The sequence below is a fragment of the Medicago sativa genome, chromosome 5, assembly GCF_051527215.1.
Source record: "Medicago sativa cultivar Bolivia chromosome 5, Bolivia_mono, whole genome shotgun sequence".
Lineage (NCBI taxonomy): Eukaryota > Viridiplantae > Streptophyta > Magnoliopsida > Fabales > Fabaceae > Medicago > Medicago sativa.
The window spans coordinates 3,108,603-3,126,847 of record NC_140753.1 but is presented as its reverse complement, the minus strand read 5'-3'; positions in this window follow the sequence as shown (position 1 = coordinate 3,126,847).

Here is an 18,245-nt window from a genome sequence, read left to right as displayed (position 1 = left end):
CTCCAGAAGCTCAAGGAAAGAAGATCAGAAGGGATGCTTCAACTGTAAGAAGCCAGGTCACTTCATTGCTGAATGCCCTGATCTTCAAAGAGAAAAGTCAAAGGACAAGTCAAAGAGGTCTACCTTCAAACCAAGCAAACTCAAGAAGCAGATTAAGCAGAGTTTAATGGCAACCTGGGATGATTTGGGTAGTGAATCTGGATCTGATAAAGAGGAAGCTGATGAAGATGCAAAGGTAGCTGTTGGGTTGGTAGCAACAGCAACTTCAGAAGCTGGATCAGATTCAGACTCAGAAGATGAAAATGAGGTATATTCCAAAATTCCCAGAGATGAACTTGTTGAGTCACTTAAAGAACTTCTTACACATTTTGAAGTAAGAACCAATGAGTTGAAGGATTTAAAAGAAAAATATGCTGATTTGGTACAACAGCAAAAATCAACTCTATTGGATCTGAAAGCTTCTGAACAGGGACTTAGGGGCTTTGACTTCATGTGTAAAACATATGAAGACCAGCTCAGGTTCTTATGTCAGAAGCTACAAGAAAAGTGTAATGAAAAACCTTTAAGTAATCATGAAATTGCTCTTGAAGACTTCATTATATCTGGCATTGACAGAAGCAGAGTGGCTTCTATGATTTATAGCATTTACAAGAACAATGGCAGAGGAATTGGCTTTCCAGAAGTGAAACTGGAGAAAACCAATCTAAAGTCTTGTTGTGAATGCATCAAGGAAGGTCTGAAAACATTCTTTGTACCAGAAGGGGCTGAGTTGGAAACTGTTGTTCAATCAGAACCTGAAGCTTCTAGTTCTAAGGCTAAGATTACTTCAAAGCCAAAGAACTCTAAGTCAAAGGCTATGATCAAATCTGATTCCAAAACTTCAAAGGTTAGGATCCTGAAAAGATCAGAACCTATTCCTCAGAGTCTGGTGAAACCAAAATCTGGGGTTCTGAAGTCTAAGTTTCAGAAGAAGACAGTTACTGCTTCTGAAGTACCAAAATCTAAGGTGATGGCTAATCAGAAGCAACCCAACTCACAGCACAAGGTACAAGAAGTGAAGAGTAAAGCCTTAAGTACTAACCTTCCAGGACCCATAGAACAATGGGTGCCTAAATCTAAAAATGTCAATGATGCAGGTATGTCTAAGAGCAGTGCCAAAGCAAAGATCATGGTACCTAGACAGCGGTTGCTCAAGACACATGACAGGAGACAAGTCCATGTTCCTCAGCCTAACAATGAAAGAGGGAGGAAATGTGAAATTTGGAGGCAACCAGTCAGGCAGGATCATAGGTACAGGAACTATTGGTAATTCCTCTACCTCAATTAATAATGAATGGTTGGTAGATGGTCTTGAACATAACCTTTTGAGCATAAGTCAATTTTGTGATAATGGTTATGATGTGCTTTTTGAAAAACCCAACTGTACAGTAATCAACAAGAAAGACAAATCCATTGTGTTCAAGGGAAAGAGAGTTGACAATGTCTATAAAATCAATTTTTCTGAACTGGCTGATCAGAAGGTGATCTGCCTACTATCAGTGAATGATAAGAAATGGATGTGGCACAGAAGGTTGGGACATGCTAACTGGAGGTTAATCTCTAAGCTTAGTAAGTTACAACTTGTGAAAGGGCTACCAGACATTGACTATCATTCAGATGCACTTTGTGGTGCATGTCAGAGAGGGAAAATTGTGAAATCATCTTTTAAAACCAAAGACATTGTCTCAACCTCAAGACCTTTAGAATTACTCCATATTGATTTATTTGGACCAGTGAGTACTGCATCCTTATATGGAAGTAGATATGGATTAGTCATTGTTGATGATTACAGCAGATGGACTTGGGTGAAATTCATAAAGAGTAAAGATGTTGCGTGTGATGTATTCAGTAGCTTCTGCACTCAAATTCAATCTGAAAAAGAATCAAAAATTTTGAAAGTCAGAAGTGATCATGGTGGAGAATTTGAAAATGAGCCATTTGAAGCTTTTTGTGAAAAACATGGAATTTTCCATGAATTCTCTTCTCCTAGAACACCACAACAAAATGGAGTTGTAGAGAGAAAGAATAGAACTTTACAAGAAATGGCCAGAACCATGATTCATGAAAACAATTTACCAAAACATTTTTGGGCAGAAGCAGTGAATACAGCATGCTATGTTCAAAACAGGATCTATATTAGACCTATTTTGGAGAAAACAGCATATGAACTCTTTAAAGGAAGAAAACCCAATATCTCTTACTTTCATCAATTTGGATGTACTTGTTACATTCTGAACAACAAGCTCTACCTAAAGAAATTTGATGCCAAGGCCCAAAGAGGAATCTTTTTAGGTTACTCTGAAAGGTCAAAGGCATACAGAGTGTATAATTCAGAAACACTCTGTGTTGAAGAATCTATGCACGTTAAATTTGATGACAAGGAGCTTGAAGATAAAACTTCAAAGCAGGGTGAAAGTTTTGCAGAGATACAGGTTCCTGAAGCTACTCCAGAACCTGATCAGATAGCTGAGTCTGAAGATAGTCCAGAAGCTGAACCCACATCAGAAGCGCAAGATGAAACTGCTTCTGATGAAGCACAAGATGGCTCACATCAAGAAGATCCTCCCAGAAACACATTCAAACACAAGTCTTCACATCCTGAGGAGCTAATCATTGGAAACAAAGATAGTCCAAGAAGAACAAGATCACATTTCAGACAAGAAGAGTCAATGATTGGACTAATCTCAATGATTGAACCTACAACAGTTGATGAAGCACTCTCAGATGATGGATGGATCCTAGCTATGCAAGAAGAGTTGAATCAATTTCAAAGAAATGATGTGTGGGATCTGGTACCCAAACCTCAGCACAAGAACATTATTGGAACAAAATGGGTATTCAGAAACAAGCTGAATGAGCAAGGTGAAGTAACAAGAAACAAAGCCAGACTTGTTGCACAAGGGTATAGTCAACAAGAAGGCATTGATTACACTGAAACGTTTGCTCCAGTTGCAAGATTGGAAGCAATCAGGTTACTTCTTTCCTATGCAGTTAATCATGGCATAATATTATATCAGATGGATGTCAAGAGTGCATTTCTCAATGGTGTCATAGAAGAAGAAGTGTATGTTAAGCAACCTCCTGGATTTGAGGATATTAAATATCCTGACCATGTTTTTAAATTGAAGAAATCACTATATGGCTTGAAACAAGCTCCCAGAGCTTGGTATGATAGACTAAGTAATTTCTTAATCAAAAATGATTTTAAGAGAGGACAGGTTGACACTACACTCTTCAGAAGGACCCTTGGGAAAGATATTCTTGTTGTGCAAATATATGTTGATGATATAATATTTGGTTCTACTAATGCATCTCTTTGCAAGGAATTTTCTGAGTTAATGCAGGATGAATTTGAAATGAGCATGATGGGAGAGCTGAAGTTCTTCCTTGGCATTCAAATCAATCAATGCAAAGATGGAGTCTATGTTCATCAATCAAAGTACACAAAGGAGCTTCTGAAGAAGTTCAAACTTGAAGATTGTAAAGTGATGAACACTCCAATGTATCCTACGTGCAACCTGAGCAAAGAAGATGAAGGAGCTAAAGTAGATCAGAAGCTGTATAGAGGTATGATTGGTTCTTTGTTATACCTCACTGCATCTAGGCCAGATATTTTATTCAGTGTATGCTTGTGTGCAAGATTCCAATCAGATCCTAGAGAATCTCATATGACTGCTGTCAAGAGAATCTTCAGGTATTTGAAGGGAACAACTAATCTTGGACTCCTTTATAGGAAATCCTTAGATTATAAGCTAATTGGATTCTGTGATGCTGACTATGCTGGTGATAGGATTGAAAGAAAATCAACCAGTGGCAATTGTCAATTTCTGGGTGATAATCTTATATCCTGGGCTAGCAAAAGACAAACAACTATTGCTATGTCTACAGCAGAAGCAGAATACATTTCAGCTGCAAGTTGTTGTACACAACTACTTTGGATGAAACATCAGTTGGAAGATTATCAGATAACTGCTAACAGTATTCCCATTTATTGTGATAATACTGCTGCTATTTGTTTGTCTAAAAATCCAATTTTGCATTCAAGAGCTAAGCACATTGAAATCAAACACCATTTTATCAGAGATTATGTTCAAAAAGGAATTTTAGATATACAATTCATTGATACTGAAAATCAATGGGCTGATATATTCACTAAGCCTTTAACTGTTGAAAGATTTGATTTTATAAAGAAAAATTTGAACATGCACTTCGTGTCTGATTAAATGTTTGCTTGCTCCTGAATAGGATTTTAGGTTCTGAAGTTAGTTCAGAAGCAGTAGTCCATCAGAAGCTCTTTATTGAGGTTCTGAGGAAAACTCGCTTCTGATGATGACATCAGCATCTGAAGTCCAGAAGCTGGATTTGTTGCTTCTGAATAGTCGAATAAGTGGAAACGTTGGGAGTTACTTTTTAAAGTAACTTCTGGCCCACTAACCTGGTAGTTACTCTGTGAACTTCTTACGTGGCCTGTATGTGTTGGTGTATAACTAAAAGGGCAATGATGATTTAAAAGCTTTGAAAGTACTTTTCACGCGCCCCCAATTTTGTCATTAATGTTATGTTTGTTTGTCTCTTTTGAATTGCAATCGTTTTACTTTTAACACTTTGTCAATTCACACACTACTCACTCACAACAAACACATTTGCTCTCAAACCGTTTGCGAAGTAAGCGCATTCTCTCAACCTTAGAACCCTAAAAATCTTCATCTTCTTCAAATCTTCGTCAATCATCAAATGGCATCATCAAGCTCGCAACGAAAAGATTCAGTATCTACTTCAAGAATGGTCCCTGAATATGACTACAGAGGAAGAAGCATGAAATTGGAAGAATGGGATTTGCAAGTTCAGATAGAGAATCCAGTGGACTTTGATTCTCTGAATTTTCATGGGTGTTCTATCAGAAGCTACTATGAAGAGCAAGGACTCATGGATTATTTCAGAATGTTGAATGGACCAACATATGAAGCTCTGGTTAGACACTTCTGGGTAAGAGCAAAATTTTACAACAAAGCGGCATCCTTATCTGAGGAAAGTCAAATGGTGCTAATGTATCCTGAATTAGAAGGGAAAACAAGAGAAGAAATGGGTCTTGCGCCATTTGTTGAAGATGAAATCAGGTCGAGCATCTGTGGTATTCCAATAAGAATTGCACAATGGCACATAGAGTATGTTCTCAAGGCTGCAGCCTCTGGATACTACTCTGGAATTGATCTTTCAGATGCTGCTGAAAAACGCATTTGGAAAAAGCAAGCCAACTTGGTGATTTACAATTCTGAGAAGGAGAAGAAATATGCTGAATTGAGCATGGAAACCAAGATGCTTCTGAAGATTCAGAATGAGACCCTGTTTCCAAGTGGTGACTGTGTGAAGCCAAATCTAGCTCAGAAGGTCCTTCTCCAGCACTTCATCAAGAAGGAAAAGGTGAATGTGCCCAAATACATGTTCAAGTACTTGGTAGAGTGTTTGAAACAGAGTCAGCTACTGGATAAACCCTTGGTTCCTTTTGGAAGACTCCTCTCAGAGATATTCTATCAAGGAGGTATCTTGGACAGTCTCAGTCAATCTCAAGGCTTCACAGATCAGCTACTTGACACAAAAACTGGAAAATTCATTAATGCTCATACTCTCTTGAATATGAAGCTAGTCAGTGAAGTCACCAAACTTCAAACTGATTTAAGTGAATCTTTTGTTAAGTCTGATCTTATGAAGGACTTTCCACCTATCTGCAAGAAGGATCCCATTGAAGTGCAGATGTACTATATCAAGGAACATTTTGAGGCAACCAATGAGAGAATCAGATTGGAAGATATTCCAGAGGAAATGTATGGTGGTGCTCTGCCACGAGCCAGAGGCAGAAAGTCAAAAAGGAAGATGACTGCAGAGCAATATCTAGAGGTTGAACAAACTACTAAAAAGGCAAAAGTTGCTGCTGACAAGCTCAAAATTGGTAGTTCATCAGTACCTTCTATTGAAGAAGCCATTGAAGACATGGACTCCAGGATGATCATGGGTGTTGACATTCCTCTTGATCAACCTGCTATACCAAAGAGGAAGAGAAAGCCAGCCTTGAGGAGAACCAAGGATTTTCCTCATATCACCTTAAGAGCTCAAGCTGCTTCTGATTTGAAGTTAAAAGAGTTACAAGAGAAGAAAGCAGCCGCTGAAAAAGTTCTGGAAATTGCTGCTGAGCTACGAGAGTCTGTAGTTTCAGAAGCCAAGCAACTGTTGCAGGTGTCCAGTGAATCTGCTAAAGAGGATTCTGATCCTGAACCAGAAAAGGTAATTAATATATCTTCAGATTCCGCATCCGCATCATTATCAGATTCTGATGATTCTGATGATGATGTACCCTTAGCTCAACTTTTTCAAAAACCAGTAAAAAGCCAATCAACATCAACCAAAACCAACGATAAGCCCTCTTCGTCAACTTCTTATGAACCAGTTGGCCACATAGTTAATGAGAAGTTAGCTGAACTGGCTGTGCAGAGAGAAAGAGTCATTGATTCTATCTTTCGCCTTAACCCTCAACCCCTTTGCATTCAACCTCTCAACATGATTCCTCCTGAAAATGTTGAGTCCACCTCAGAAAAAGCCTCTGAAGCAACTCCAGAAGCAGCTGCTTCTGAAAACGTTGTTTCAGAAAACCCCCATCAACAAACACCTGAACCACATAAACCCACAACACCCCCACAATCACCAATAGCCATCATTGACCCCCAACTCAACACTCAAACATCAACTTCACCACAACAACCACCATCTGAAACTGAATTTCAACCTTTACCTGAACACTCTCCTGAACCAACTCCCATGGATGTTGACATCTCTCTAGTCAATGTTCAAGCCTCAACCTCCACCACACACATTGATTCTGACCAGCCCTCATCTTCTAACACACAAACACACCTTACCATTCCAGTTCCTAACCCTATTCAAGACTTAGAAATCAGTGATTCTGATCTTGAAATCCTTGAACATCCACCCACAAACATCCTGGAATCTGGATATATCAATTCTGAGCTTCAGACAATCCTTAGTCTATTGCTTAATCTTGTGGATCAACGAAGGACAATTGATCTCACAAGTGCATATGAAGATTCCTGGGCATCACTTCAGAACCGGGCAACTGAGCTAATTGAAAGCTTAAGGGCTAAGTGCATCAGAAGCAAGGAAGTTTCTGTCAGGAAGTTAATGGAGCATCTGAATCAGAGTCTCAGAGTAAGAAGTTCTACACTGCTCCTGGCAAATCAGCCTTTCTTCTTAGAAACGGATTACTTGACCAGAGAAGCAAGGTTGTGTAAGCTTCTGAAGAAACAGATGGCACAGCAGCAGCAAGAAGCTAAGGAAAGGGAACAGGCTCTTCTCCAGAGGCAACAACAGCTTGAAGAACTGTTGCAGAAGAAGATTGAAGAAATGGAGGAGATGAAGAAACAACATCAAACCAACACTTAGTTGCACACCCTTGTGTTTTTCTTTTTGTTTGTTGTTTGTTTTGAATTCCTAGTCCTTGCTTCTGAAACCATTCTGTTTTAATTCTCTTTGCCTCTGAATGCTTACTGATTCTGACTGTTTAGCTGCTTCTGACAATTGAATATACATGATTTTTTTTGCTCTGATTTATTTAGTTCATTGCTTAGTATACTCTCTCACGTTTGAGTTTTTCTCATATCTTTTTGTCTTTTGTGCTTAGATTTATTTTATTTTTTTGATAATGACAAAAGGGGGAGTATATGTGACAAGTATTTAAAGGCTCTGAGCCCCATTAATGGCATTTGAAATTTTTGAAAAACTTCTATCTTTTTACCTTATTGGTATAAGCTATGAATGAACAAAGGAGTATCAAAATTTCAAGTAAAGTTAATTGAACCATTCTTCTTATCTATAAGTAAATTCTTTCAATGATTCCATTTTGCTTTTAAGCTCTGATAATAATTATTGCGCGCAAAATGAATTTAATTAACCTGGATAGAACTTAGGGGGAGCTTACAAACCTCACCTTAAAGACTATCAGACTCAGGGGGAGTTTGAGCTTACAAACCTCAGATTCTGAGCTTACAAACCTCAGAACCCCAAAGTCAACTTGTTAATTAGATTAACAACAATTGATCAATTTTAAATACTTTTGTTTGTCATCATCAAAAAGGGGGAGATTGTTGGAACAAAATGTGTTTAACAATAAACCTTAAAGAGTTTTGATGATAACAAGGTATTAAAAATTGTAAATTGGATTAGCTAATATTTGTTCAAGTGTACAGGACCATAATTATAAAGTTACATCATCATTGGTTCTGAATGAGCAAATAAAGAGCTATGGAAACAACAAAAATTTGAAGCTTGGACGCTCCTGAAGGCAACTTGCTCCTGAAGAAAAAGCGCTCCTGAAGTCAAGCTGCTCCTGAAGAAATAGCTGCTCCTGAAGAATAGTGCTCCTGAAGACAAGAGGTCCAGAAGTCACATCATCAGAAGCTGCATCATCAGAAGCTGCATCATCAGAAGCTGCCTCATCAGAAGCTGCTTCATCAGAAGCCATTTCACCAGAAGCTGAATATCAACTGGATTTGCAAAGAATCAAGAATTGAAGAATTATCAATGCAAAAGCTGTCTATTGGATTCGAAAACACAAACAAAGGATTAGTGGAGTTTGCAACGGTCATTTCAAAGGTGTTTGAAGGCATGTGTTTGCAATTTGGACGAAAGCGTTGACATTGTACTTTGTACGAATTGTACAACCACGTTCTCCACTACTCTGTTTTGTGTCTGCACTTCAAGACAAGAAAACAGCTCCAGAATACGGTCTCGCCTGCATAGATGTTCCTTTGGATAAGGAATGGATTTCAAATTTGTTCTTCATAGGACAACAACCAAATCAGGCAAAAGATCATTGGTGAAAGATCAAGCTTCAACAACGACTCTTTGGTGTGCTGGCAATTTCACAACGTCTCTTTCACACCTCTATATAAAGGAGTGAAGACCTAGAGAATTGGTAATGCAAGAACGCTGAACGAAAGACTCACAAGATTTTCACAAGTACCAAACCTCTGCTGAAATTGTTCTGCATTCACTTAGAATTTCTGTGTCTCAAAGTCATATCTTAGAAATTCTTAAGTCCATTGAGTCTGTATCTGATTTGTATTGTGAGCACCTCTGATTGTATATCAAGTGTTCAACCTTAAACAATTTTCTGTGTAATTTTGTTTAGTTAGGAAGTCTCTTGCAGTTGTGCTTGAGCAGGAAGTCTCTTGATTGTGTTCTTGAGCAAAGGAAGTCTCTTGCTTGTGTGCTTGAGCATTGGAAGTCTCTTGCTTGTGTGCTTGAGCATTTGTAATCAGATATTACTCATAGTGAAATCTCCTTGGAAGTGCAAGGGGGACTGGACTACTTCCGGATTGTGGAAGGAACCAGTATAATTGCTTTGTGTCGTTCTTCTTCTCTCTCTCTGTTTTATTCCGCTGCATTTAGATTCTGATCATCACTTCAGAAGCTGTCTCACTTAGCTTCTGATCAGTGTATTCAGTTATTTAGAGAAACGAAGAATTTTTCAAAACACAATTCAACCCCCCTTCTTGTGTTTTTCTCACCTTCAGATATAACCGAGAAAAAAAATCCTTTTTATTTTTTTTCCTATTTATGATTTTGGTAAATAACAGAAAAATGCTACTATGAAATAATTTTTTAGAAGTATTTATTTTCATTATTTGATATATAAATTTTGAAAATAAAAATAGAGTATAAAACTCTTAATTTATGTTTGGTTTAATTTTAACTTCCAGTTATTATAAAATTATCACCTTATTTGTTTTTAATTCTAATTTTTTCATATAAAGATGTTTTCTCTGAACTAATATAATAAAGGCCAAACTACACAAGAAATCTTTTACCTCGATTTTAAATTTCAAAGAGTTCCTTTATATTTGTCTCCTGTCAAATTAGTAATTATGGCTTGTCAAATTAGTTCTTTATGATTAGAACATCATAATGTTGGATTAAACTTCAATTTTTATCTATGTTATGTTTTTTTAGGGGTTTTATCTAAGCAATGAAAAATAGTCACAAAAATAAATTTACAAGTGACATCTGCAAACTAATTTTTACTTCACTTACAAAATTACTCATGTGGTTAAATTTCGTTGGATAATGGATAAATTATCCATAATTCTTCAAATGCAACCTGAAAAAACCTTGTAACTATATATCCATACCAATTAAATCTATTTAGAAATTATCAAAAGTCTATACTATTGTAAAATTTCAAATTATTGATTCCTCTTAATTGTATTATGTGTCTTATTTGAAATATTTAATTACTTTAAATTATTTATTAATTTATAAAATCAATACATCATTCATTACTTTCACCCTTTTCTACCACCATCACAACAACACCGAGTCACAAAACCCCATTAACCCAACCGAGATAATCAAGCCGATGTTGTGTGACTCGCTTCCTCGTCCTCACTTTTTCTTTTTTCAACTTTGTTGAAGATGAAAGAGGTTTAGATTTTGTTTCTTTTATCGTTGGTTTCTTTTGTTCATTTGTTTCAGATATATGCATAGCGGAAGTGAAGGGTTTTCGGGCTAGAGGATGGCATCGATGAGTTTGCACGAGAACTGAGTGAAGAGGGAATGAAAATATGGGAATCAAAACTTAAAAAAATAATAATAATAATAATAATAATAATAATACAGAAATCAAGTGTGTTTCGACATCCTATTTTTAATTTTGAGAATACTTTCTAAATGAGAAACAATGACACCATAACACCAATGATGATTAGATCTAGAAAATGGTTGGACTCACTACATAACAAACTTATATTTGAATTCTAATTGCGGATGCTATAAATATTTAATATTTGACATGTCTCAAATAGAATAATTTCTGTAAAAAAATCTATAAATAAATAAATAAATATACCATGAAACATTCATTTTGTTTTCCTTAAACATTCATTTTGTTTTTCTTTATAATTGTATTTCTTTGAAACATTATTTTCTTGCATTCCTTATGCGAGATCAATTAAGAAGTTTAATTAATATATTTTATTTTAACTTCTGAAAAAAATATAATTTTTGTCAAATTTTATATGGTATTTTGTGTAGTGATAATTATATATTTTTTCTCTCTCTAATACAATGCTTTAATTCAAATCTAAACCATAATTGATTATTTGAGTATGGAATTAAATAATCATTGCTGGAGATATGCTAACAACCACAGAGGAATTTATTTGTATATCAAAATTTGGATTTTGCGTTGAAACATTTTATAAATTATTTACTAATTTAATATTATATGTTGTGACCTTATTGCATCCCCATATGGGGGCAAGCTGACTTTTGAAGTATGAACAAGTCATACATATGTGGCCCATGGCCAACGCCGACGTCACGTGGGTTGTTACTTGTTCTTGAGAACGATTACTTCCTAACTGCAGTTTCCGCAAAGATAATATGTTTGTTTTTAGGAGAATGCTAACTAGTGTCCTAAGGACATCATTAAGCACTCAAAACAAGTAAATTTTTATGAAAAAGTTGTGTAGCAATTACTTGATCAAAAGTAACATCTTAAATTTTTAGGACAAAATTTATATTTATAGATTCTTTAACCATTGCCCTGATGACACTGGTTAGCAAAACCCTTGTTTTTAATGGGAAAAAATACATTTTTTTTACATTTTTTTTTAGTTTTTTTGGTGGTGGTCGGAGTTTGAACTCTGGACCTTGCATATACTATATGTTGTCCCTACCAACTGAGCTAAGCTAGTTTAAAACAAGATTATATGTTGTTTATAAAAAGTTAACATTTAAAAGTCTTAAATAGTATTCCAGAAACAATGGTTAAAATTTCAACCGTGTGGGCTAAAATATAAGTCACGTCCAGCCTCTTTCCCTGATTTCTTTGTTTTCGTTTTTTTGCCCTAAAACACTCAAACTCCCTCACATTGAAATCTTGCTACATTGTGCCATTTTTTTAAGGGAAATTGCTAGAATACATCAATGTTGAGACCTTGTTTTCCTTAAAAAGTTTTTTTGAAGTGTGTTGATATTGTCTTAGAGCACATGTTAAGAGGTTATATTATATAAACTAAACTCCTTTGTTTTTTTAGGTTCAAATTCTATAAGTCGGAGAAGTATACGTATTTTGATTATAGAATTTGAAACATGTCAATATGTTGAAGCCAAGTGTGTTCGAAAACGGGTTAATTGGAGGTTTGTTACATATTGGGTTCTATAAACCGATCAAGTATTTTACGTGTTTGGAGAATAGAGCTTGAACCATGTCATTATATTGAAGTCAAGTGTGTTTAAAAATCCAAAACAGTAAAAACAAGCTTCGAATTCCAACTTCTGAATTGTGGCAAAATGAGTTTCAGAAGTTGAACGAGAGAAGTTTGTGAGAGAAAAAATTCGCTTTTAATTTTTATATCAATCATTATTTTTGTTTACTCCATCTGACCCTTTTCTTTGTTGTTGGATTTTCTTTGAAGAAAGGAAAATGCTAGATATCAAGAATGAATTTTCTTGATGAATTCAAGAATGACATGGCAGAATAATCACCCTTAGATTTTAATCTTATTTATTAAAGTTTCATAAAAAATATATATATAACACCCACCACCCCATGATTTCCGGCCAGACTGAGATTTTATTGGCTAACATTAATTTCGGGACAATTTCTTGATAAAATCTTTCTTGATAAATAGCATTGCTCTTGAAGGTCTCTCAAAAAAAAAAAAGCATTGCTCTTGAAGAAAAAAGAAGAGAAAAACTTGCTAATGCTAATTATATATCTTGTTTGAAACTTGTTGGAATTACCAAAAGCCGAAAGTTAATTTTTTCTTTGTCAAGTAAACTAATGATTATAAATTTACCTTGTGGAATTTGAAGCTTGCAATCCCAAAAAATATTTTGATCTAATTGTAAGTTATTTTTGGTAGATAGTAATTTTAAGGGGTATATTCAACAAGGATTTTCGTTAATAAAGAAACTAGGATGTTAAAATTTTATTTTTTTAATGAAAAGTCACGAGGTATTTGATTAAAATTTATTTATATTTATATATAAATAAGTTTTGGTATCCAAATAGAATAATTGGAATTTTTTAAACTGAGTATAAAAATCCCGCTGCATTTAATCTAAGATTTTTTTTTAACTTAAAAAAAAAGTCTCTTTGATTTAAAAAATAATAAAACTAATTTTGATAGATTGTTAAATAAATCGGATTTCGATGGACTTTGTTGGATTTATGGTGAGTTTTTAGCATTTTAATATGTTTTCCACCACAACATCTAAATTTCCACGGATTCTTATTTCAAGTGTTCATCTCACTCGTTCTCATTGCTTACATCACTTTATTTTTTTGGGTTAATATGTCTTTACCCCCTGTAATATAGGCGAGTTCCGGTTTTCCCCCTGTAAAAAAGATTCTTTCGATTCCAACCCTGAAATATGAAGATTCCGTCGAAAACCCCCTGGTCGAATATTGGACCCCCCAGCTGATGACGTGGCGCGCTGAGTCACCCTTTCCTGCTGATGTGGCGTGCTGACTGTATAATTATTTTTATTTTTTATTTTTTTATAGGGTACACGTGGCATTTGTCATTTTTTATGTCTTTATCCCCTGTAATTTAGGCGAGTTCCAGTTTTCCCCCCTATAAAAATTTTAAAAATAAAAAATAAAATCTGGAAAATTTAAAAAAATAATTATTTTTTAAAAAAAATTCTGGAAAATTAATAAAAATTGAAAATAATGAAAAAATTCCGAAAAAATATAAAAAATTAATAAAAATGAAAAAATAGATTTTTTTTTGAAATTTTAAAAATTATAAAAAAGTTTGGATTTTTTTTGAAATTTAGAAGATATTTAAAAATACTGGAATTTAATTAGCATTTTAATTTTAGGTAAATGCAACTTATTATATTTCCTAACTAGTTTAACTATAAATTCACAGAGAAATCCCAATAGCAGACGCGTTGAGGCAACAAATTGAAGTTCAAAAGACATTGGAAGAGCAACTTGAGGTACTCACTTTTAAAATTTTAATGTCTCTTAAATAAGACACTTTTTAAAATTTTACACGCATTAATAATTCTTTTTACAAAAATATTCTTATGTAATTCAAGCTTCTCAGATTTTTATCCTAAATTTTTAATTAAACTAAAATCGATTTTTTTTTCTTCAGATTATATGATTTTTAAAATTTAATTTTCATATTGTAATTGGATTTTAAAAAAAATATATATCCTGATTTTTAAAATTTTAAATATTTTCCAGTTTTTTTATTTCACAAAAAAATCTAAACTTTTTTTATTTTGAAAATTAAATTCCAGTATTTTTAAATATCTTCTAAATTTCAAAAAAAAATCCGAACTTTTTTCCAATTTTTTAAATTTCGAAAAAAATCTAAATGTCTTTTCTGCTTTTTTATTTTATTTTTCGAAAAAAATAATCTGATTTTTTGTTATTTTTAAAATTTAAAAAAAAAATCAATCTTTTATTTTTTAAAAAAAATAATCTGATTTTTTTATTTTTAAAAGATTTTCAGTTTTTAATTTTTATTATTAAAATGATTTAATGATGTGGTATGTATATACACACATGTCATGCGAATTTTTTTTTCCAGATTTTTAATTATTTTAAATTTTTTCAGTATTTTTTTCATTATTTTCAACTTTTATTAATTTTCCAGCATTTTTTTTAAAAAAATAATTATTTTTTAAAATTTTCCAGATTTTATTTTTTATTTTTAAAATTTTTATAGGGGGGAAAACTGGAACTCGCCTAAATTACAGGGGGGTAAAGACATAAAAAAATGACAAATGCCACGTGTACCCTATAAAAAAATAAAATTAATTATACAGTCAACACGCCACATCAGCAGAAAAGGGTGAAAAGGGTGACTCAGCGCGCCACGTCACGTCACGAAAGAATCTTCATATTTCAGGGTTGGAATCGAAAGAATCTTTTTTACAGGGGGAAACCGGAACTCGCCTATATTACAGGGGGGTAAATACATATTAACCCTATTTTTTTTACTAGTATGTCTTTGTATATTTCACATCTCTTGTTTTCTTATCATGTTTTGTTATTGTTATGAATTAGAACTCAATTACACCAGTAAATTTAGACGTGTGGAGTATGTATCAATGACATACAACCAACAATCAAACAATTGATACTTAATACAATAAGAAGCGACAAAGTGTAAAACAAAACCAAGGTTGAAGCAGAAAGAACATGACAAAAATAATAGAATAACGAACACACGAATAATTAATTGTTCACAAGTTTTATTAGAGAAAACTTAATTTCTGCCATTTTCCTATGTTGTGCGCAATGTATTACTATATTTGGATTTCAATGTTTTCCCCAACATTCCATACATTTCTCTTTTCGTGCTCTTTCAACCCCTCAATTTCAATGTCTAAGGTGTAAGGTGTTGTTTATCTATTTCTCAATATTAGAATCTTTCTAAAAGAGACCAATGCTTTATAACAAACAACTTTTTTTGTTAAATAGAGTGAAAACAAAAGTGTCAAGCACCTGCCCCTTAAGTGTGTCGCGCCCAAACCTGCATCCCCATCCACAAACGAAATAACAGTGTTCAACCGGTTGCCTAACCGTGCCTATTACTGATGATCATGTTTTCATTTTTCAGTCATTTCTTCATATGAGATTTCAAGGCACATTCTCCTTTTTTTTCGATGTGATATTGTTTTTTTTACTTCTTATTTCTACATATATATCAGAGTAAGTTTTTTCCTTATCAAGTCGAATACAATTTTTTTTTTTGAAGAAACGTCACAAAGACAGCATCAAAAAATCAAAACAATTGTTTTCACTTTTAAAAATAATGTCAAATTTTGGCAGCACTCGAGGTGAATGACATAGTCTTCAAAATATTAGATATCATGATAATAACTCTTAAAGTTAATATAGATTATTAAATCTACTTCGTGCATTTTAAATAAATGTATATAGTTGATATGATATCAATAAAAATGTTGCATACAAGGGTAATGACCCCAATGGCGTTGTCAGAACCTGGGTTAGGGGTTTAAATATTTTAAGAAAATGACATACTGATTTTACAATTCTTTCTATGCGGTTTCATGTTCCGAAATCATTGAATAATCAACTAGTTATCAATGACGTCATACACATCTCTTTTAGTATAAGATCTTTTACAAATTTCTAAATACATTTATTATTATTTTCTTTCAAAAATATAATTTATTGTTAATACTACTAATTTGTTTTCTTAATACGTGTAAAATATGTCGTAGGGTCTTGTAAATAGAGACGGATGAAGTGTATACAGTATAGTTCAAAATTATAAATTATTACATTACATATTAATATTTGGATTGATTTACCAACTCTTTGGTGGTAATGGCACACTCAAGTGGACATCTAAAACATGTTTTTGATATGTGGCTAGTCTTTTTTGCATTTTTAGAATTTCAAAGTTCTTCAAGTAGTAGTAATAATAATACCGTATAAAATATAATTTAATAATAAGAAAATGAAGAAAAAAATTAAGTTATTCCATCACAAAAAGTATATAATGATACAAATGCAGTGTCAATAGTTGGTCATCCTTGTTGCAGATCTCTTAGAAACACATAGGTGCATAACTGAGGTGCGATTCTGTAAATTCAGGAGGTTCAAATAGTAAGTAAATAAGATTATTGGGGGTAATTTTAAAAACTCAGGGGTTCATATGAAACCCTCACTTTTACTGGCTCCGCCCCTAATAAGACCCCAAATTGAATAGTTAATCGCTACATGCATCATTGAGGATAATGTTCGACAGAATAATGATGATTAACATTTTCTTATAAAAAAGAAAGAAAGAATAATGGCGATTTGAATAGTTTAAGATATATGAAATTGAATTGATTTTGCTTTACATTATTCAAACCTTATTATTAGTTTTCGTGGACTATTATAACTTTACATTATTTCTAACTCTTTCTTTTATCTGATCAAAGCACGTTATATACTATCTAGTTAATATATAGTTCATTAAATCGAGTCACACCATTTAAGCATTTCTACCTTATATACATCATGCTAGGGGTGTTGTGCATAGTAGTTATTAATTAATAGTTAATAACATACATTTCATTATATGGAGTCACGCCATTTAAGCATTTCTACCTTATATACATCATGCTAGGAGAGTTGTGCATAGTAGTTAATAATATATGGTTTATTAATCGAGTCACGCCATTTCAGCATTTCTACCTTATATACATCATGCTAGGAGAGTTGTGCATAGTAGTTAAATATTCTTTATGATTTGGAATAAAATAAGCCCAAGAGATTAATCTTCAAGAATTCTGCTCTTCTCCCAACACATTTTGCTCGCGCCCAACTGAATTTCCTAAAATACCCTTGCGTGAGTTAACTCACGCAAGTGTTAATTTCCAGTGTGAGTTAACTCAGGCAAGTGTTAATTTCAGCGTGAGTTAAGTTGCGCAGCGCATGTTAAGATGCGTAGATTTTAACACTTGCGTTACTTAACTAACACAGGGGTATTTTCGGTATTTCAATTGGACGCAAGCAAAATGTGTTGGGAGAAGAGCATAATTCAATCTTCAATGGGCCAAGTTATGGTTACTAGAAAGACTTGGTCCTAGCTACCTAATTACTTGGTTCAATCTCCCAAGACTCTAATAACTGACTTTTAGCAACATAAGTCGGGGAAGGACTCAAGTATGTAAGAGGTTCAAAAAACGGATGGCGATTTTCTCTGGTGAAAAATTCATTAGATATAGTCTAATGTCAAACTCCATCATTCAATGGTTATTTAATAATTTTGATTGGGTCAATTACATGAATATGTGTGGGTCAATTTCAGAGAGTATCTTCACTTTCAAAAAACCTTAGCCGATGAACCTAAAATACTCGACTAGTATAATTAAAGAGTATGAGAACCAAAGAGAAAATCGTCAAACAATTTTTAAACCTATAAAAACCATAAGGGAAATGTTAACTAGTGCTTATTTTAGAATAATTACTTATTTTTGAATGCTTAAAGAGTGCCCCGGAAACACTCGTTAACAAGACCCAAACCATAAACACCTAACCTTAGGTACCACTAATTGTCACTTGAGGTTCTAATATTCTATCACGACACAATATCCAATACATAAGAGCATTATTATATCTAGTAAATCCACTCTATCGCGAACATCCC